The sequence below is a fragment of the Sapajus apella genome, unplaced genomic scaffold, assembly GCF_009761245.1.
Source record: "Sapajus apella isolate SASKATOON/1434 unplaced genomic scaffold, GSC_monkey_1.0 scaffold37, whole genome shotgun sequence".
NCBI lineage: Eukaryota > Metazoa > Chordata > Mammalia > Primates > Cebidae > Sapajus > Sapajus apella.
The window spans coordinates 12901245-12924208 of NW_022436977.1; the positions used below are offsets into that span (position 1 = coordinate 12901245).

At 39.7% G+C, this 22964-nt stretch overlaps 1 protein-coding gene, 1 long non-coding RNA gene and 1 pseudogene across 9 annotated transcripts in view; 1 reads left to right on the forward strand and 2 right to left on the reverse strand.

The window, feature by feature from the left end:
* Positions 1-22964, forward strand: part of MYO5A (myosin VA) — a 217738-nt gene that overhangs the window by 15611 nt on the left and 179163 nt on the right. The window lies entirely within an intron of this gene.
* On the reverse strand, positions 596-19873 carry LOC116564365. The gene is made up of 2 exons (XR_004274863.1): positions 19831-19873; positions 596-670 (listed from the first exon to the last, which is right to left on the reverse strand). It is a non-coding gene; the product is annotated as an uncharacterized LOC116564365 (long non-coding RNA).
* LOC116564363 lies at positions 7182-7940 on the reverse strand (annotated as a pseudogene).

Consider the following 22964-nt stretch of genomic DNA (forward strand, 5'->3'; position numbering starts at 1 on the left):
CCTATCTCAGCCTCCCGAGTAACTGGGATTACAGGCATGCTCAACCGTGCCCGGCTAATTTTGTATTTTTAGGATAGATGGGGTTTCGCCATGTTGTCTCGGCTGGTCTTGAACTCCTGACCCACCTCAGGTGATCTGTTTGCCTTGGCCTTCCAAAGTGCTAGGATTACAGTTGTGAGCCAAGAGTGCAGTGGCGTGATCTTGGCTCACTGCAACTTCCGCCTACTGGGTTTAAGCAATTCTCTGCCTCAGCCTCCCGAGTAGCTGGGATTACAGGCATGTGCCACCACACCTGGCTAATTTTTTGTATTTTAAGTAGAGACGGGGTTTTACCATCTTGGCCAGGATGGTCTTGAACTCCTGACCTTGTGATCCACACACCTCAGCCTCCCAAAGTGCTGGGATTACAGGCGTGAGCCACCGAGCCCAGCCTTTTCTTTTGAGACAGAGTCTGACTCTGTCACTAGGCCAGAGGGCAGTGGCATGATCTCAGCTCACTGCAACCTCTGCCTCCTGGGTTCAAGCCATTCTCCTGTCTTAGCCTCCTGAATAGCTGGGGACTGCAGGCATGTGCCACCACGCCTGGCTAATTTTCGTATTTTTAGTAGAGATGGGGTTTCACCATGTTGGCCGAGATGATCTTGATCTACTGATCTCATGATTCATCTGCCTCCACCTTCCAAAGTGCTGGGATTACAGGCGTAAACCACCTTGCTCAGCCCTTTTTGATATTTTTAAAGGAAACTGAAAAAACTGCCTCACTTATGTTAAAATGTAATTGAGACTCTTCTATGGCAAAAGTTGTTCCATTACCGTTGCTAATAATAGGTGTGAAATAGTATAGGAAATCACTCTCAAAATCATTTGGGAGCTCTTTTCCTTTTAAAAAAAAAAAAAACTATTTTAAAAAGTGTAAAAATAATAAATGTCCAGAGTAGAATCTTGGAACATTTTGAAATGCAAAAGAAAAAAGTATATGTAATCTCACTGTCCTCAGATACTCTTAATATATTGATTTATGTCCTTATCTTTTTCCATATATACATTTTTCTTTAGCAAAATGGTTTATTTTATGCATACTATTTTGTAGCAAGATTGTTTTATCTGAGAACTATATTGTGAAGGTTTTCCCATACCAATACGTATTATTCTACAGTGTGTTTTTTTCATGACCTCACAGTACTGTATTGTTGCATTAATTAGTCATATGTTACTCAACTAGACCTCTATAATAAGGACTTCTAATTTTTTGATAGTTTTCATTTAAACTGAAGATAACCAAAGCCTTTGTGTATTTGTTTACAAAGAAATAAATTGTAGTAGTTAATTAATTTGACTGTAATTGCCAAACATCCCATTTTTCTACTATAACAATATTGGCACAAAAACTTGGTGAATTATAATATCAGTGTTAAGATTAATCCAGTTAGATCTTAGAAAACCAAAAAACAAACACAAAAATCAGGAATATCAAATAACTCAGGAATAAATCGTTAAAAATAATTACACATTGGTCAGGTGCGGTGGCTCAAGCCTGCAATTCTAGCACTTTGGGAGGCCCATGTGGATGGATCACCTGAGGTCAGGAGTTTAGGATCAGCCTGACTAACATGGTGAAACCCCATCTGTACTAAAAATACAAAATTAGCCCGGCATGGTGGCACATGCCTGTAATCCTAGCTACCTGGGAGACTGAGGCAGGAGAATTGCTTGAGTCCGGGAAGCAGAGGTTGCAGTGAGCCGAGATTATGCCATTGCGCTCCAGCCTGTGCAACAAGAGCGAAACGCTGTCTCAAAAATAATAATAATAATAATTACGTATTTGGGATTTCAGAGTACGGCAGGCACAACAGCTTACTAGAAAGCAGTTCTCCAAACTACAGAGTTAGATAGGTTAAGGTTGTTAATCAGTGGGCCAGTTAGTTACGACCTGAGAGGGTAAAGGATCCCTTCCTATTCCAGTGTTTTGGAAGCCATATGGCAGGATGAGTTGTGTTATAACCTACACATTCTCATGTTAGCTGAAGAGACTATCCCTGAGTAATTAAAGGCACTCAGGATTTGTCAAGCCCTTGCATGCGTGTTTAATGGGTGGATAGCCTGGTTGCTCAGAAGCTGTTGGCTTTAGAAATGGAAAGGTTGACTTAAGCTAAAGGAAGGAGAAATACAGCAGAGGCAGTTATTCAAGGAAAAAACACATGTACTGAATTAGGAGAAGTAATGTGGGAAATAATATCTGAGGCAGACTGAGATCTTGAAAGATCTGAAAAGGAGTTGTTTAGTTAATGTATTTCAAATAAGCTCCCCTGTTTGCAAATTTCATAATTAAATGTTTCTCATAATGAGTTTACAACTGAAATGTGTCTGGGAAGCTGGCCAGGGCTTTTAAGGAGCTGGCCAGAAGGCATTTACTTCCCTTGGGTCAGAGGTGACTCATTGTAATCTGTGCCATTCTATACATTAGACTTAGGTCAGTGATCCCCAACCTTTTGGCACCAGGGACTGGTTTCATGGAAGGCAATTTTTCCACAGACCTGGGTAGTGGAGGTGGTGATGGTGATGGATGGTTTTGGGATGAAACGATTTCACCTTAGATCATCAGGCATTAATTACATTCTCATGAGGAGTGTGCAACCTGGATCCTTTGTATGTGCAGTTCATAATAGGGTTTGTGCTCCTATGAGAATCTAATGCCACCAATGATCAGATGGGAGGCAGAGCTCAGGCGGTATTGCTCACTGGCTCACCACTCACCTTGTGCTGTGCAGTCAGGTTCCTAACAGGCCAGGGACTGGTACGGACCCGAAACCCAGGGATGGGGGACCCTTGACCTAGATTCTTAAAATAATGCTGTCCTTAACATTAAACATTTCCAAAAATTCTTATTTGACTTACCTGTTGGCTATGTTTAAAAGGATTTTCTAAGGTAACTGTCAAAGACTGGCAAAATTTAATAGATCTGAGAGTACAGGCTAAATTAATTTAAAAAAAATGTATATATATATAGGTGAAATAGATGGAGTAGTTTATTATACATGATTCCATCTTGAAAATGGCATCAGTGGGGCAGCAATTAAAGTTTTCTAAGTTTGAAATTGCATCGATTTGGGTTTATTCAGAATGTGTGGGCTATATGTAGAAAAATACAGTCTCAGCCAGAGTACAGGAACTGCTTCTGTGAATGCTCTTCATTTTAGTCAACTGCATTCCTTAAGTAGCCAGTTGTCCTTTGGTTTTCATTCTTCATTGCCATAGCAGTGACATCAGATGCAGCTGGAACTGAAAGTAGAAGGATTATGTTAATTAATTCTAGTGAAACAAAAACTGCCTCAAATAATTAATGGAATAATAGTCTCATTAAAAGATTTTAGAGTTTTTTTGTGCTCTTTTTTTTTTCCTCCAAGAGATTAGAGAAGGAGAATGGCACAGATTGTTCGCCAGAGATCTTTTTAAGCTATTGATTCATTTTACAATCCTCATCTGATGCCTCTGATTTCAATATGAATCCTTCAGGCATTGTAGTGATTTTCTCTTATTTCCTCTTGAGGCTGCTCTCTCTTTGCCTTTGGTGACAGTTTTCAAGAGAGCAGTGCCTGAACTTTGGCTTGTTGGAATCTAAAAATGGCCTCTATTTTATTGTCTTATTTATAGCTGTCATACTTTAGTTTAAATACAGTTGCCCTAGCAAGCAAACATTTGTGTGTTACAAGTATGGTGGCAAATACCAGATAGGGTTGCCTGCTAGCAACCTATTGGAGGGAGATTATTGGAGGGAGGAATTATTGGAGAGAGAGAATAGGTTTGTATGTTCCCATCACTGTTTCCTTCAGCTATTCATGCTATTTGACATGCTATCTGTCAGCTGACCATGCTGTCGTGGAGTTTTGTTGTTTTTCTTTTCTTCCAAGTAGTTAGAGATACATTATTAAACAGAGATTAGCCAGAGTTGGGGGAAAACAGGTGGAGAGACAAGTAGGAAGATCCTTTCTTATATATGATCATCTTGGTTTTCCAACCCAATATGAGGACACTGCCTTTGAGCAAATTAAAAGAGTTTAATCTGGCCAGGTGCTATGGCTCATGCCTGTAATCCCAGCACTTTGGGAAGCTGAGGCAGGTGGATTGCTTGAGCCCAGGAGTTTGATTCCAGCCAGGGCAACATGGTGAGACCCCATCTCTACAAAAAATTGAAAAATTAGCTGCGTATGATGGCACATGCCTATAGTCCTAGCTACTCTGGAGGCTGAGGTGGGAGGGTCACTTGAGCCAGAGAGGTTGAGGCTGCATTGAGCCATGATCAAACCACTGCACTCCAGCCTGGGTGACAGAGCAAGACAGTCTCAAAAAAAAAAGTACGAAAAAAGCTTAATCCACTTCTAATTTTAATAATACATGAGAAGAGAATATGAGGAAAATTAAGGTATAACATATGGTTTATGGTTTTTTTTGGTAGATAAGATATGGATTTCATTGTATTGTTGAAAATATACAAGGATCCTATGTGTGTTCGGGAGCTAAATTTCTAGGAGCATAGGAATAAAGATGTAAAGAAAAAGGAAAGCATAAAACCTAAAAATAAAAAGCTAAGTACAGTACTTTGAGACTAGAGATTTGGGTGTAATTAGCCACATGTGTGTTCCCAGCTATGTGTGGCGTAAACAAGGTTACTATCTTGGGAAGGGGAATAATAGCCCAATAATTCAGGGAACCAATGGTATGCCTACAAGTAATCTTGGCCAATGTGCCATGGAGGTAGCAAACTCACAGTAGATGAAACAGAGGAGGGATTTAGAACACATAGGATTAATATAGATATATATTTATGTTTCTACTTTTGTTTTTTGTACATTGTGTGTTGTGATGCCTTTTTTTGGTGGTTTGTTTTGTCAGCTTAGTTCTACTTTTTTTTTCTTTTTTTTTTGAGACGGAGTTTCACTCATGTTACCCAGGCTGGAGTGCCATGGCGCGATCTCGGCTCACCGCAACCTCCGCCTGGGTTCAGGCAATTCTCCTGCCTCAGCCTCCTGAGTAGCTGGGATTACAGGCACACACCACCATGCCCAGCTAATTTTTTGTATTTTTAGTAGAGACGGTGTTTCACCATGTTGGCCAGGATGGTCTCGATCTCTTGACCTCGTGATCCACCCGTCTCGGCCTCCCAAAGTGCTGGGATTACAGGCTTGAGCCACCGCGCCCGGCCTACTTTTTTTTTCTTATAAAACCCTAACAACGTTAGTTGTAATTTATATCAAAGCTTTTGAAAAACTAGCTACACAATCCATTTGGATTATCCGATTCTATGTTTTTGAAAGACGTGATTGAAACAGCTTTGCCACTTTAGGACTTGCGTGAACCAGAAATACTATGGAAGGAAAGTCGAGAAAGACAGTTTGCAATTTATGAACAAGAGTTAAACTTTATAAATTTGGATGATTAAATAATAAATACATAAAATGAATAAGAAACACCAAAGAGAACAAATAAAATCATAAACAGTAATAGAATATGGTGAAGGGCATGATCTCTAGAGTTAGGTTGAGCTTCTCCCTGTGTGACCATAAGCACGTTAGTGAATGTACTTACCTCATAGGCCAGTTGAGGGATTAGATACATACATATAGATGTAAAGCAGTACTTGGCATATCATAATAGAGTCCATTAATGTTAACTCTTAAGTAGTATTATTGGCTTGTCTATTTTAAATAATTTATAAAAATCTGTTTTCTTATTTTTAAAAATGGTAGCCCTAGATAGATCTCTAGTTATCACACTTTCTTTTTTTGAGACATGGCCTCACTCTGTTGCCCAGGCTAGAGTATAGTGGTGGGATCATGGCTCACAGCAGCCTTGACCTCCTGGGCTCAGATGATCCTCCCACTTTGGGTGGGACTACAGGTGCATGCCACCACGCCCTGCTAATTTTTGTATTTTTTTTGTAGAGTTGGGGCTTTGCAATGTTGTCTAGGCTGGTCTGCCCCTAGGCTCAAGTGATCCTCCTGCCTTGGCCTCCCAAAGTGCTGGGATTACAGGTGTGAGTCCCTGCACCAGGCCCTTATCACATTCTTAAAATTTCTGGAAGGTTTCAAGACATCAGCTATGCACACTAGTACAATTTTCCCATCATTCTAGATAGGATTTGGCTATGGATGTTCTTTCAGTTGTAATCTGTCTGCAACTCAGTCAGCACTGTCAGCACCATCTGACAAAGCTCTAGCTTTCATTCCAGTCCCTTTTTAATGTCTCCTTCATCAGCATTCTTAACTGGTTTTCTGGTGGAAAGGAGAACTGTATTCTAAAGCAGGGCTTTTAAAGGTTCTCGACCCAGTTGTAATTAACTAGATAATCAGCATTTTATGTGTAATATAGACATGTGTTATAAACTGTTGCTTGAACCCCATGCCAGTTCCAAACCCATTTCTCTTTCTATTGTAGTCGTTCGAAGACAAATACGCCTTTTTCTAACTTCCCTTGCAGTCAGGGCCAGCTGTGTGATTCAGTCCTAGCTAATGTAATATAACCAGAAATCTTCTTGGAGACCTTTACAGGGAAAAAAAAAATAGCTTATCTCATAAAAGGGACAGAAATAGTGGCACAATCTTGGCTCATTGCAACCTCCCTCTCCCGGGTTCAAGTGATTCTCATGCCCCAGCCACCTGTTTATATCTGGGATTACAGACACACACCACCGTGCCGGCTAATCTTGTATATTTATTGGGGTCAGAGTTTCACCATGTTGGCCAGGCTAGTGTTGAACTCCTGACCTCAAGAGGTCCATCCTCCTTGGCGTCCCAAATTGCTGGAATTACAAGCATGAGCCACCTCACCTAGCCAAAGGACCAAATTCCTTTTATTTTATTTTAATTAATTAATTAATTAATTTTTTAGAAAGAGTCTCACTCTGTTGCCCAGGCTAGAGTACAGTGGTGTGATCTCAGCTAACTGCAATCTCTGCCTCCCAGATTCAAGCTGTTCCCATGCCTCAGCCACCTGAGTAGCTGTGATTACAGGCTTGTGCCACCACACCCAGCTAATTTTCATATTTTTTAGGAGAGAGAGGGTTTCGCCATGTGTTGGTCAGGCTGGTCTCAAACTCCTGACTTCAAGAGATCTGCTCGCCTTGGCCTCCCAAAGTGTTGGGATTACAGGTGTGAGCCACCGCACCCAGCCAAGAGTCTCAGGTGGTTTTTTTTTTTTTTTTTTTAAACCTTTAAAGCTTTTATTTAAATGCCATAATACAGTATGGATTTTAGATCTTGTTGAAAGCAGCCACATCCATGGACTGTACCTAGTCGTCAAATGCAGTGATCTGCTCCTCCAGCTTATCTATTCCAACTTTATCGTCTTCAACTACACACTTTATTTGAAGTTTCTTAATTACTTATCCCACTGAAACTAGTTTAGATGAGCCCCAGACTAAGCTGTCTGCTTGAATGCTTCTGATGCACTCCTCTAATTTTGCCATATCTATCTCATCATCCCAAGGTTTCACATCTAGTAAGATGGAAGACCTGGCCGTAAGCGCAGGTTTTTTGGCTTTATTTGATTCATATTGTGCAAGATGTTCTTTCCTTAACCACTTTACTTCTTCACTTTCCTCCTCCTCATCAGATCCAAAGAGATCAATGTCATCTTCATCTTTACTGTCTGTACCTGCACTTCCTGTAGTGTCTTCCACATCCGCAAGACCATACTTGCCCAAAGCTATCTTCACTGCTGGCAGGCTGGCCTTTTCCTTTTTGTAAGACTTGATGTAATTATACTAACGTAGGGCATGACACAAATCGGCAGGCAATGGGCTGGACACTGCTTCAAATACTGCCACATCTGCCTGTGATGGCACATACCTCTTGATGTAGCTCTTGTCTGCCAGGTAATCATTGAGCACCTGGAGGCTGGCAGAGCTTTTCAGGTCTCCGAAACCCATGGCATTGGGTATATTCGAGAGTTCTCCACATACGAATTGGGGTCCCTGAATTAAATGGCCCGCAAATTGTCCCTGGATCTTTCATTACATTTAGAAATAAACTAATAAAATGGACATGTCTTAAATTTGTACTTCCACAGCTCCCAGAGACGATGGGAACCACCGAGTCTGACTTCTTTCAACATTACTGAGCTGCCAGAATAGCCCTGAGATAACCTTCTTTGGACTTCTTGTTAAGAATAAAAACAACTAAGAGTTTAAGCTTCTTGTCAGACTTTTCCATTCCTTGTAGCTGAAAGCATTCCTAATTTAAGATGTGGCAGCTTCAGTGTGAATAAAGTTAATATAAAATTGGAGAATTTGTCTAATTTATATGGTATTGTTTAGGCACAGAACAAATACAGGTAATATGGGAATATGACAGAATTCAGGAGGTGAAAGATCAATTCTAGTCAGGCTTTGGACATTGCAAAACATGGGTATTAATGCCAAAGAACCCAGCCCTAGTCACATTTCCTAGGTTTTCTGGCTGCCTCCTGAGGTCTTTCCCACTGTACCTATGGCATTTTAAGGTGTTATCTTTTTCAAGCTTAGATACCTGAACATGACAGAGGCAAGGATTGAAGTTTCGATAATATAGGAGAAACGGGGTATGAGAAAGAGTGAGTGGGTGGAAGACATCAATTAAAGGATGAGTATGTAGAAGCCATACCAGTCTTCTAACCACGGTTGTTTCTGGGACATCCCAAATTTATGGTAGCTGTATGTTACTGAATTTCAGTGGGGGAAAGAAAAGAACAAGATTTTAAAAAGACGAAAAATAAGGAGAAGGAGAAGCAGCAGAAACAGCCTTTGAAGGCCTAGAAAATTTTCATGCAAGCATTGAAAGCTCCTTCAACTTAGGGGTTCATTTCTACCTAATTTCTGAACGCTTAATGTGAAGTTGGTAGTAAAGCTATGCCAATCATATGCTAACCCATTTCTGTTAAATTTTAGAGTAATGATAAAATGTTTGGTAAATTTGTCCATCTGGTATGGGAAGTTAAGGTAGAGGTAGACAATACCTATTAGAAGTGAGAAAATACACAGGACCCTTGTGGAAAAAAAGTAGTCAGGAAATTAAGAAAATTTGACCATATCAGGTGATAAATGTGATAATAACAGTTGCCACTTAGAAATTGCTCTTACTTAATTTTTTTGATTCAGTTTTTAATTCAGTTTTGTTGTTTCTAAAATTTATTTTTATAAATTTATTATTTTTTAGACATGATCTCACTCTGTCACCCAGGCTGGTGTGCAATGGTACAATCTTAGCTCACTTGCAGCATCAACCTCCCAGGTTCAAGTGATCCTCCCAATTCAGCCTCCTGAGTAGCTGGAACTATAGGCATGTACTACCATGCCTGGCAGATTTCTTTATTTTTTAAGAGACAGGATTTCACTACATTGCCCAGGCTGAACTCCTTGTCCTGAACTCCCTGACTCAAGAGATCCTCCCACTTTGGCCTCCCAAAGTGCTGGCATTTATAGGCCTGAGCCACCATGCCCAGGCTAAATTTATTTTTTATTGATACATAATAAATGTACATATTTTGGGGGTAATGTTATAATTTAATGCATTTATATAATTTTAAAAGATCTGATCAGTATAATTGGGATAGTCATCAACTTTCCTATTTGTTTTTTCTTTTTTTTTTTTGAGACAGAGTCTCACTCTGTCACCAGGCCCCAGGCTGGAGTGCAGTGGTGCGATCTCAGCTCACTGCAACCTCTGCTTCCCAGGTTCAAGCAATTCTGCCTCAGCCTCTCAAGTAGCTGGGACTACAGGCATGCACCACCATGCCCAACTAATTTTTGTATTTTTTAGTAGAGATGGGGTTTTACCATGTTGGCCAGGATGGTCTCAATCACTTGACCTCGTGATCTGCCCTCCTCGGACTCCCAAAGTGCTGGACTTACAGGTGTAAGCCACCGTGCCGGGTCTCCTATTTGTTTTTTCTTTATGCTAGAAACATTCAAATTAGTCTGTTAGCTATTTTGAAATACACAATAGATTGTTGTAACCTATAGTCATCCCACTGATCTGTTGAACACTAGATCTTATTTCTTCTATCAGCCTGTATATTAATATTTGTACCCATTCATCAACCTTTCTTTATCTCCCTCTCCCTGTTACCTTTCCTGCCCTCTGGTATCCACCAATCTACTCTCTTGTCTTCATGAGACCTACTTTTTTAGTTCTCACATATGAATGAGAACATGTGATATTTGTCTTTCTGTGCCTGGCTTATTTCACTTAACATAATAACTTCTGGTTCTATTCATGTTGCTGCAAATGACAGGATTTCAACTTGTACTTAAATTTTTATCATTTGCTGAGACTTAGAAGGCAATTTCTCTTTTATATCTTTTTAAAGCTAATCATAAAGAAAGACGCTAACTCTTTGTATAACTGAAGAAATCAACGAAAATGTTATTTACTTATGGCACAATGAGAGAATTGTACTTCAAATGGAGGCTGACACTTGCAAACTTCTATATATGTTCATCTGCCTTTTACATTTGTCAACTAGGTTGATAGCCTCTGTGTTCTCTCACTGAAAGTTTTGGAAATGGCTGGCCTTACTGATTAGACACTTCTGTAGATGTGGCATGGTCAGAGGTTATATTATTTCTGGTTAGAGTGAGAAAGAGAGTTTGTAAATGCGTTATAGGAAAGTATGGCAATTCTGCAATTATAGCACTATTAAAGATTTATATCTTATGTATAAGTGATACAGAGTAATTATGAGCTTTATTCTATATTTTGTCTTCACTTTCTATTTGTTCTGTGTTAGACCCTGAAGTGCTTTTGATCTTATTAGAATCCATTTTATCTTAGGTTTTGTGAATTTTCAAAAATAAATTTATTTATTTGTTTATTTATTTATTTTTTGGGACAGAGTCTCACTCTGTTGCCCAGGCTGGAGTGCAGTGGTGCAGTCCTGGTTCACTGCAACCTCCATCTCCTGGATTCAAGTGATTTTCTCGCCTCAGCCTCCTGAGTAGCTAGGCTTACAGGTGCATACCACCATGCGCGGATAATTTTTGTATTTTTAGTAGAGAGGAGGTTTCACTGGTCTGGGCAGCCTGGAACTCCTGACCCATTGCTCTGGAACTCCTTGACTCAGGTGATCTGCCCGCCTTGGCCTCCCAAACAAAAATTTAATATTAGTTTATATATATAAATACTATCTTGACCACTATTTAAAAAAATAATTACCAGCATCTCTTTAATATGGATAAATATCCAGGATAGATTGTTAAGTAGAGAAAAGTAAAATACAATGTGTGTGTGTGTGTGTGTGTGTGTGTGTGTATGCCCATGTTATGGAAGTTTGTACTAGACTGTTTAGATTGTTTAAAAGAGTATTTTCTGTGGGTGAGATTTTGGGAGATTTTCACTTTCTATTAATAATTTATCTAATTATGTAATATCTGAATTTTTATAATCAACATACATTCTTTTCCCCTCCCCCGGGCCCCCTCACATACATTCTTTTATAATCAGAAAAAAACAAATTTTTTCTTTTTTCAAGTTTTGTTAACAAATTTACTTCTTTTTAAATTTTATCTTATTTTTGTTGTTTGGAACCATGGTTTTGCTCTGTCATCCAGGCTGGAGTACAGTAGCACAATCATACCTCACTGCAGCCTCAAACTTCTGGGCTAAAGCAATCCTCCCACCTCAGCCTCCCAAGCAGCTGGGACTACAGACACACCACCACTCCCAGCTAATGTTTGTCTTTTTTTTTGTAGAAATGGGGCCTCACTATGTTGTTTAGGCAGATCTTGAGCCCTAGGGCTAAAGCAATCCTCCCTCCTTGGCCTCCCAAAATGCTGACATAACAGGCATGAGCCACTGCACCTAGCCAAAGGTATTTCCAAGAGACATTTTTGAGTTATAAGTTTTCTGATTTTGTGTATATACATAATACAAACAACATTTAAATATATTTTGTAATATATTTAAAGCATTGTTTTATGCTTTTAGAATTGAGATGCATCACTCCTGATCCGTTGTTTGATATTGGGATTAGCCTCTTGGATTAGACACGAACTAAGAACGTTTTTCAAGAGAAAGGAGAGAAAAGGAGAAGGCTTCCTGATTGAACTGATTTGGAGGGTACCAAGAAAGGCTACAAATAAAAGAAAATCCATAAAGAATTCCTGCAATTCAACAACAAAAAACCAAACAACCCTGTTAAACCTCCTGTTTAAAAATGGGCAAAAGGGCCAGGTGCAGTGACTCACGCCTGTAATCCCAGCACTTTGGGAGGCCATGGCGGGCAGATCACCTGAGGTCAGGAGTTTGAGACCAGCCTGGCTTACATGGTGAAACCCTGTTTCTACTAAAAATACAGAAAAACTAGACAGATATGGTGGCGCACCCCTGTAATCCCAGCTACTCGGGAGGCTGAGGCAGGAGAATCACTTGAATCTGGGAGGCGAGATTGTAGTGAGCTGAGATCGCGCCATTGCGCTCCAGCCTGGGCAACAAAATTGAAAATCCGTCTCAAAAAAAAAAAAAAAGGCAAAGGATTTGAATAGACATTGCTTCAAGAATGTATATGAATGGCTAATAGGCACATGAAAAGATGCTGAACATCATTAATCATTAGGGAAATGCAAATCTAGCCCACAATGAAGTACCATTTCATGCATATTATTACACAAAACAAAAACAAAAATAACAACTGTTGGAGAGGATGTGGAGAAATTGGAACTCTGGTGCACTGGTGGTGGTAATGTAAAATGCAGTCACTATGGAAAACAGTGTGGCACTTCCTCAAATTTTTATTTTTATTTTTAAGAGACAGAATATCCTTCTGTTACCTATGCCGAAGTGCAGAGGGGTATTGTAGCTCACTGTAACCCTCAATATCCTGATCCCCCTGCCTTGTTCTCCCAAAGCACTGGGATTACAGGTGTGACCTACTGTGCCCGGCCCCCTAAAAAAATTAAACATGTGGTTATCATATGATCCAGCAATCCCACTTCTGGATATATATACCCAAAAGAACTCAAAGCAAGGTCTCAAAAGAGGTACTTGTACATCCATGTTCACAGCAGCATTATTCACAATGGCCAAAGGATGGAAGCAACCCAGTGTCCATCGATGGATGAATGAATAAACAAGATGTGGTGTATTTATACAATGGAATATTATTCAGCCTCAAAAAGGAAGGAAATTCTAAAAGATGCCACAGCATGAATGGACCTTGAGGACATTATGCCATGTGAAATAAGCCAGTCACCAAAAGACATATACTGTATGATTCTACTTACATGAAGTACCTAGAGTAGTATAATCTGTAGAGACAGAAAGTAGCATAGTTGTTCCTTGTGGCTGAGGGAAGGGAAAAACGGCACATTCATTTAATGGATATGGAGCTTCCGTTTTGGAAGATGAAAAAGTTCTATAGACAGACAGTGGTGATGGTTACACAGCACTGTAATGTACTTAATACCACCAATGAAATGTATACTTAAAAATGATTAAGATTGGCCAAGTGCGGGCTCACGCCTGTAATCCCAGCACTTTGGGAGGCAAGGGCGGGTGGATCATGAGGTCAGGAGATCGAGACCATCCTGGCCAACATGGTGAAACCCCATCTCTACTAAAGATAAAAGAAATTAGCCAGGCATGGTGGCGCACACCTGTAGTCCCAGCTACTCAGGAGGCCAAGGCAGGGGATTGCTTGAACCCAGTAGGCTGAGGTTGCAGTTAGCCAATATGGTGCCACTGCACTCCAGCCTGGCGACAGAGCAAGACTCTGTCTGGAAAAAAATAAATAAATAAATAAGATTGTAACTATGTGTATTTTACCACAATTAAAAAAAATAATAAAGAAAATCCATTAATGCTTCAGAATCTTCTAAACTTTTCTTGGCCATCCTCTTTGCAAGCTGTTATTTTAAAGCATTAATATCTTTAATGTCTTATGGTAAACAAGTATCAGTTCTTTCTCCCCTGAGAATGAGGTAGGTAGCTAGAACTGGGGATGGAGGAAAACCTGCTTCAGCAGTAAAAGGGCAGAGAAAAAAGGAGATGCTTTGGGCAGCTAAAAGCAATTTCAGTTACATCACAATTTTGCCTTGCCTTGGCTTTGCCCCCCCAAAGTCTAGACTCTAGTAGTATCTCTAGTTTTTAAAAATCTTAAATGATACCTTACCTTTGATATGCTTTATGGAATTCCTGACTGCATTCCTGAGCCAGCAAGACATTTGTAGAGATTCATCAAGTCTTTACCACTGCTATTCAATTAGGGGTTAATATGGGTGAGTATTCACATAAGAATCTTGGTATGAGGTTGGCATTTCTAAACATCAAATGAAGGCAAACCATGAAGGAAAAAACTGACAAGAATATAAACAGTTTTAAGCACTCGACAACCACAATAACAACATGATCTAAAGGACATTAACAGGCAATCTGACCAGAACAGGAAAATATTATTAATTCTTCGGTTCAGGGCTCAGTATCAATATATAAAAAGTAATAATATCTGTGAGAAAGACTAACACCTTAATAGAAGAATAGACAACACTAAGGCAGTTCACATAAGAAACTTAGCCTGTAAACATTCAGAGGTGTTCAACTTTATTAGTAATGTAAGAAATGCAAATTAAAATGAAGAAGTATTTTTTTTAACAAATCAAATTAATATTTTTTTAAAATCATACTTATTTCTTAGGGAAATGAACACTGTCATAAATTGCTAGTGGGAGTAAAATTGGTTCAGTCTTTCTAATAGGGCAGTTTAGCACAATGTCTGTATCAGAAGCCTTCGAATTTTTCACAGTCTTTGAGCCAACAGTCATAATTTTAAGCATTTATTTTTAGTAAATAAGCAGGAATGAATATTGGAAGGATGATTATGTCAGTGCTGTGGAATAGTATATTCAAATGGAGATAATGTAGATGTCAAGCAATAGGGAATTGTTTACATAGGTTATATCGGTACAAACTAGTGTTTTATAATTTTATTAGTTGTCTCAGAAATTAATTTTTGGCTTTGTTGATTTGTCTTTCTTGTACAGTTATTTTCTAGTTTGCTGATTATGTGTTTGTTATTTTCTTTTTTCTACTTTCTTTGAGTTTAATTTGCTATTCTTTTTGTAGCTTCTTGAGATGAATGCTGACATTGCTTTTCAGCCTTCTCTTCTTTTTTTTTTTTAATTTTTTTCTAAAGATGGGGTTTCACCATGTTATGTTGGTCAGGCTGGTCTTGAACTCCCGACCTCAGGTGATCCGCCTGCCTTGGCCTCCAAAGTGCTTGGATTACGGGCGTGAGCCACCATGCCCGGCCCTAAATTCTTGTTGGTTTTTGTTTTTATGTTTTTGAGACAGAGTCTGGCTGGAGTACAATGGCGTGATCTCTGCGTATTGCAACCTCCACCTCCCGAGTTTAAGTGATTCTCATGCCTCAGCCTCCCAAGTAGCTGGGACTACAGGTGCGCGCCACCATGCCTGGCTAATTTTTGTATTTTTTGGTCAAGACGGGGTTTCACCATGTTGGCCAGGCTGGTCTTGAACTCCTGACCTCAGGTGATCCGCCCACCTTGGCCTCCCAAAGTGCTGGGATTACAGGCGTGAGCCACTGTGCCCAGCCTTCCTTCTCTTCTAATACATGATTTAAGGATATAAATTTACCTTGAAGCAACACTTTGGCTCTATTCCTCAGTTTTTTGATATGTTGAATTTTTATTATCATTCACTTATTAATTTCCCTGGGCAATTTTTCTGTGAACCATTTCATAAATTGCTTTATTTGCTTTATTTCCAAAAATTTGGCAGCTTTTAAGTTATCCTTCTGCCCTCAATTTCTTTTTTCTTTTTCTTTTGAGACAGAGTCTCTCTCTGTTGCCCAGGCTAGAGTGCAGTGGTGTGATTTTGGCTCACTACAACGACTGCCTCCAGGTGTCAAGCAATTCTCCTGCCTCAGCCTCCTGAATAGCTGGGACTACAGGCACACACTGCCATGCCCAGCTAATTTTTTGTATTTTAGTGGAGACAGGGTTTTGCCATGTTGCCCAGGCTGGTTGTGAACTCCCGAGCTCGGGCAATTCACCTGCTTTGGCCTCCCAGAGTGCTGGGATTACAGGTATGAGCCACCACAACCAGCCAATTTCTTCTTTTAAATGTTTAAATTTTATTTATTTATTTATCTATTTTTACAATCTTTTTTGGGACATTTCTGCTCTCAACTTCTGGGATAATTTCACTGTGAACAATGCACATGCTCTATTATCTATCTGTGTGTATTTTTTGAAATTTGTTGAGACTTGCCATCCTGACTCCTCATTCCATCTGCTGCCAGCTGCTTTTAACATTTTTTTCTCGGGCTGGGTGCGGTGGCTCACACCTGTAATCCCAGCACTTTGGGAGGCTGAGGTAGGTGGATCCCTTAATCCCAGGAGTTTGAGACCAGCCTAGGCCACATGATGAAACCCCGTCTCTACAAAAGATAAAAAAATTAGCCGGGCATTGTAGTGCACACCTGTAGTCCCAGCTACTCAGAAGGCTGAGGTGGGAGAATTGCTTGAATCTGAGAGCTGGAGGTTGCATTGAGCCATGATTGTGCCACTGCACTGCAGCCTGGGTGACAGAGCAAGATGATGCTATCTAAAAAAATAAGCTGTTTCACCCAAGATCACACTCTGTTGCAGGGCAGCCTACATCCAGTGACTGGTAGTTGCACAAGTGTAAAGGCCCATCCCCATTGTGCCAGCTCAGGAGTACTCTCAAGGAAGGGCATTCCAGTTTCACAGCACCTCATGGGATTGACTGAGGGAGGCATTGCATTCTCCTCAGGTTGTATACTGAATACAACTTAAACTTTTCTGAGTGATGAGTAATCAATAATCCAGTAGTACAGTGAATCCCTCATAGTCTACTAAGGTGTTATGGAATATTTGCCCATATACTAAACTGCCTCAAGTCAAAATATTTGGAGGGTCTGCATCCTTCATTATTAGGTCATAAACCCTTCCTTTTTGTTATATTTTCAAAGCTTCTCTAGTTCCCTGTATTTTCACAGCTTTTCTTCTGTAGTGAATACTCTTTGGAGGATTTTCCTAGAACGTAAGAACCTTCTTTAATCCCTAGCCATTTTATATGACTCGACTTCCTCCATCACCTCAGCCACAAGGAGCTGGACCAGGAGTGGCAACTTGGCCATTCCATGTGCATTTCCTGGGACGTTTCCACGGGAGGAAGCTCACTTTCTATAGTTATTCCTGTAAACTTGAAGCTCAGTAGCTATGCAGTGGGCATCATTTACCAGCCATGTGGCCTAGAAAGCACAGGAGGCAGATATACACAAATGTGCAGAGATGAAAAACTGAGAGGGATGATGAGCTGTCCAAGCCCTGCTTCCAATCCTGGCCGAAGCACCGTTCCTGTTCTTGGGCTTCATGAAGGGACCTGTATCCTTATAATCCTCTTTGCCTGCCTTAACTCAAGCCAGTTTATGCTACTTAGGACAACATTAATTTTCTGTCTTTAAACTCAGATGAACTTGGAAACTGTATAACAGATAAAGTTAGAAAATAAGACTAGAGGTAGAGTTTTTGAATGAAAACAAGTGATTCTCTCCCAAGAAAAGCTTTAGTGCATACAAGGACTTTGTGTCTTCTCTTTTGAGCACTCAGAGTCCATTTTTGCATCTTAAACTTCTATTTATGTCTATTTACTTATTTTAATTGACAAGTAAATACTGTATATATTATTTATGGCTTACAATATGATGCTTTGATATATGTATACATTATAGAATAGCTAAAGCAAGCTGTTTAATATATGTATTACCTCACATATGTTTTTGTGGTGAGAACACAACATCTACTGTTAACAATTTTCAGATATACAATGTATTGTTACTAAACATGGTCATCATGAAGTACAGTAGATCTTTTGAACTTATTCTTCCTAACTGAAATTTTGTGTTTTTTGACCAGTAGTTCCCCAGTGTCCCTGACCCTCAGCCTCAGGTAATCTCCACTTCACCCTGTGCTTCTATGACTTTGACATTTTTACACTCCACATATAAGTGAAATCATGCAGTATTTATCTTTCTGTGACTAGCTCATTTCACTTAACATAATGTCCTCCAGGTTCATTCATGTCATCCCAAAAGACAAGATTTCCTTCTCTCCTAAGGCTGAATAGTATTCTATTGTGTATATAGCACATTTTCATTTTCTACCCATTTGTTAGTGGACACTTAGGTTTGCTTTGGATAGTTGAATTTTAATTACTTTTAAGTCAATTTAATTTTTTTTTGTATTTTATGCTTCAATATATTTTGATATATATGTCAAAATATATATATGGATATGTATATCATATATATCTCAAGAATGAATGCTAGCTAATATTGAAACTTGTAAATAGTATAAGGAAAACTAATTTGTCAATTGGACATTGTTGAGAATTATGTTATTGTCAACCTTTAACACTTGCCCACAGCTTGGCACCTAGCACCTAGGTTAATAGGTAACAGGAAAGGCCAGGCGCAGTGACTCACACCTGAATCCCAGCACTTGGGAGGCCAAGGTGGGTGGATCGCCTGAGGTCAGGAGTTTAAGACTAGCCTGGCCAACATGGAGAAACCCCTGTCCCTAATGAAAATACAGAAATTAGCCAGACATGATGGCATGTGCCTGAAGTCCCAGCTACTTGGAAGGCTGAGTCAGGTGAATCGCTTGAACCAGAGAAGGGGAGGTTGCAGTGAGCCGAGTTGGCGCCACTGCACTCCAGACTGGGTGACAGAGAGAGAGTCCATCAAAAAAAGATAACAAGAAATGACATTAGATCTTTTTTTAATCAAAGTGTTATTTTGAGGGATCTCTGTGACTAAATACTGTAGTATATTTGTAACCGAACACTAAATGATTTCCATCGGCAAGAAGGATCTATGGGTGTTAGCATAGAACCAAGACGACGCTTGGTCCCTTGTACATCTGTGGGCTTTGTTCTGGTCCCCAGCCAGAGAGTTCATCTTATATTTTTGATCATATTGGATAATATATTGTGGGAGGATTAGTGAAAAGTCATCCTTAGTAATAGGGAATGTTTTGATGATGAGTCATTAATGCGTTTTGTTTGGAGATCAAAGATGGCACCATTCAGTGATAAACATGTATTTCCTTCATATGATATAGGGAAGACGTTTGACTCTGTATTGCTGATTTGCTCTGGTCCTCCCTGCCTCATTCTTTTCTGTGTATTATAGGTTGACATCTCAGATTGTGGGGTGTTGGAGTGAGGGGCCGGGCAGTGAAGCTTGCTGTGCTGGTAGTTTGCCCTTGGGCTTTTAGTTGTTTTTTTTCTTCTCTTAATATGGTACAAGCTAAAATATGGTTTCATAATACTTGTGTTTCAAATAATTTCTTATTGAATACAAATTATTTATAGTTTCAGATAAAGGATATACTTTTGCCCACATTTCTCTCACTTCCTTCAATTCAACTCTTGTCTATGAAGGCTGTGTAACAGTAACTCAGAATTGACAGTATTTCCAGTGTGTAGACCTTGTTGTCAAGGTTTTAGACACACAGAGGCTAATGCCTCCTGGAGTATAATATTATTGTATAAGCAAGTACCAGTGCTAAAGAATACATTTTTTTTTGAGGCTGAGTCTTGCTGTATTTCCCAGGCTGGAGTGCAGTGGCACGATCTCGGCTCACTGCAACCTCCACCTCCCGGGTTCAAGTGATACTTGTGCCTCAGCTCCCCCAGTAATTGGAATTACAGGTGCCCTCCACCATGCCTGGCTAGTTTTTGTGTTTTTAGTAGAAACAGGATTTCACCATGTTGTCCAGGCTAGTCTCAAACTCCTGACCTCAAGTGATCTGCCCACCTCGGCCTCCCAAAGTGCTGGGATTACAGGCACGAGCCACTGTACCCAGCCCCAAATAATACATTTTTGAAATGGAAGAAACATTCTCTACTCTTTTTTAATATGCTATGGGAAAGAGTGGCTACATATTTATTGTATAGCTATGCAATTAATGATTCAAAATATAATACATCTCATTTGCAGTGCTCCATAGATTATTAAAGATCATTTGCAAGCCACTTAACCTGTGGCTGTAATTAAATTACTCTCAAACTTCTGGCTTTGAGGTTTAATTTTCCCTGGACAAAAGGCTACCTTTTCTCTCTCTATCTTCCAAAACATGTTGACTAACTCTTGATTGTCCAGATAGAAAGGCTTTTTCACATATGGCCTGTGCCAACCTTTCTTCCCTCAGGCCTTGGTGACAGACTAAGGGTTCTATAAACTCTGCTTCTCATCCCCACTAGCCTATAGGCCCGGTTGACTTGCAGCCTAAGCACTATCTCTGAGTTTTCTCCTGCGTTTACAACCAAAACTTTTTAGTATGGGAAGATCTAACACATATACTAAAGTAGAAAGAACAGTACAATAAATTCCCATGTACCTGGGCCCCAGCTTCAACAGTATCAACTCCCCGCCAATCTTATGCCAGCTATACTCTCACCCACTTTTGCCCTTCCATATTATTTTGAAGCAAATCCCAGACATACTGTTAATTCATCCCAAATATTCCAGTGTGTATCTGTGCAGAAAAGAGCATAGCAGGCCTGACTGCTATCCTTTGAAAGGCCTGTTTATAAGGTTGACGAGCATCTGGGAGCTTGGATTTTGGGAGGGTTCTCACCACCTTAACTAGTAGTCATGTACTGTGCCTAAGCTTTATGTAAAAATTACATGGTTTGTGATGAGCACTTTGTTTTCTTCTGGGAGTCTGAAATCTTGATAAGTGCTAGACAGACTGTGCCTATGTATGTCCCAGTAAAAGCTTTGAGCAGTGTCTCTCTAATGAGCCTCTTTGGTAGATAGCATTGTTGTAACTAGCTGCTCTGGGAATTAAGCCCATCCCATGTGACTCCACTGAGAGAGGGCTTTTTGAAGCCTGTGTTTGGTTTCTTCTAAACATTATTACCTCATGCACCTTTTCCTTTTGCTGATTTTGCTCTGTGTCTTTTTGCTGTAATAACTCTTGGCCACAAGTACAGCTATATGCTGAGTCCTGTGAACCTTCCTACCAAATCACCAAACCTGGGTATGGTCTGGGAATCTCCAACAGATTATCTCTAACATAAGCACTTAAAAAAACCCATGTACCTATGTGTGACCACAAAACCCTTTTGACACTAAAAATGTTTATGATTCCTTAATATTATCAAATATCAAGCCAGTGTTTGTATTTTCTATTGTCTTGTAAATGTACTCTTTTTTTTCTGCTTTGTTCTATCAAGGTTCAGGTATTGCAACTGGTTGATACTTCTAAGTCTCAAGCTATAGGTTCGCGCTTGATCTCTTTTTCTTTCCTTTTTTCCTTGAAATTTATTTTATTGAAAAAACTGGATCATTTCTCCTGCATAGTTTCCCACAGTCTAGTTTTTGCTAATTATATTGCCATGGTGTAGTTCAATGTGTTGCTTTCTGAATTAATAGTTGGATCTAGAGCCTTCTTGTGTGAGTTTTTGAAAGTCCAACGCCCTCATATATCCTGAGGATATGCCTTGATTTCCATTTGATTAATGTTTGCCAAGAACATTGATGTGCTTGGATGAAAGGGAATTAAACAGTAAATATCTTTGTTTTCGTTCGCATGAGACAGATCTTCTGACACTTGGAGCCTGACTCATCTTACTTTAGAGAATCCAATAAAAAATATGTGGCTTAGTGTTCATTACTTGCTTTTCAGCAGGTAACCCTGGCAATGATCTCTGAGCAAAAGGTGGCTTTATTTATCTAGGATTGGTACAGTGTCATTGTGACCAGATAATATGATGTAGGTTTCTACCATCTACCATCATGTGGGGTTTTCTTATTTTGTGAAGACTCTAAAACCAAAATATTAATAGAAAACATCAGAACCCTACTAAAAACTGTAGACCCCCCACATGCGTTAATTTGCTATGCAGTGAAATCTGTCAGTACATTAGTAATGAAGTTCTAATTAATGAGTTACTTAAGTCCCTCTTAATTCAACTCTGTAGGAATAATTCAACAGCCAAGGCTCAATGTCGTTATCATAGGTCATCTTTGGAGGTGTGCCTTTTTTGAAACAGCTGGATGGTTGGGCATTTAATAAACATTTAGAATGTAAATGTATACTTAAATTGAAACAAATTAATTGTGGTAAAGTACACATAACGTAAGTTTGCCATCTTAACCATGTGTAAGTATACAGATCGGTAGTGTTAAGTACATTCATATTGTTGTACAACCAGCCTGGGCATGGTGGCTTACATCTGTAATCCCAGCACTTTGAGAGGCTGAGACAGGAGGATCGCTTGAGCCCAGAAGTTCAAGGCCAGCATAGGCAGCATAGTGAGACCCTATCTCTACAAAAAATAAAAAAAATTAGCTGGATGTGGTGGCATGCACCTCTAGTCCTAGCTACTTGGGAGGCTTAGGTGGGAGGATTGCTTGAGGAGAGCCTGAGACTGCAGTGAGCTGTGATCATCACACCACTGCACTCCAGCCTGGGCAAGAGAATGAGACCCTGTCTCAGACAACAACAACAACATATTGTTGTACAGCCAGTCTTCAGAATTCTTCATCTTGTAAAACTATATCTCTGTACTCCTTAAACAATAACTCTATTCCCCACTCCCTCTAGTCCCTGGGAATCATTATTCTACTTTTTCTCTCTGAATTTGACTACTCTAGGTAACCTATATAAGTGGAACCATATATTATTTGTCTTTCTGTGACCGGCTTATTTCATATGGTATAATGTCCTCAAGGTTCATCCATGTTGTGTAATCTTTCAGAACTTCCTTCCCTTTTGAGGCTGAATAATGCATAAATATGCCACATTTTGTTTATTTATCCACTGATGGACATGGGTTGCTTCCATCCTTTGGCTATTGTGAATAATGCTGCTATGAACGTGAGTATACAAGCATCTCTTTGAGACCTTGCTTTCAAATCTTTTGGGTATATACCCCAAAGTG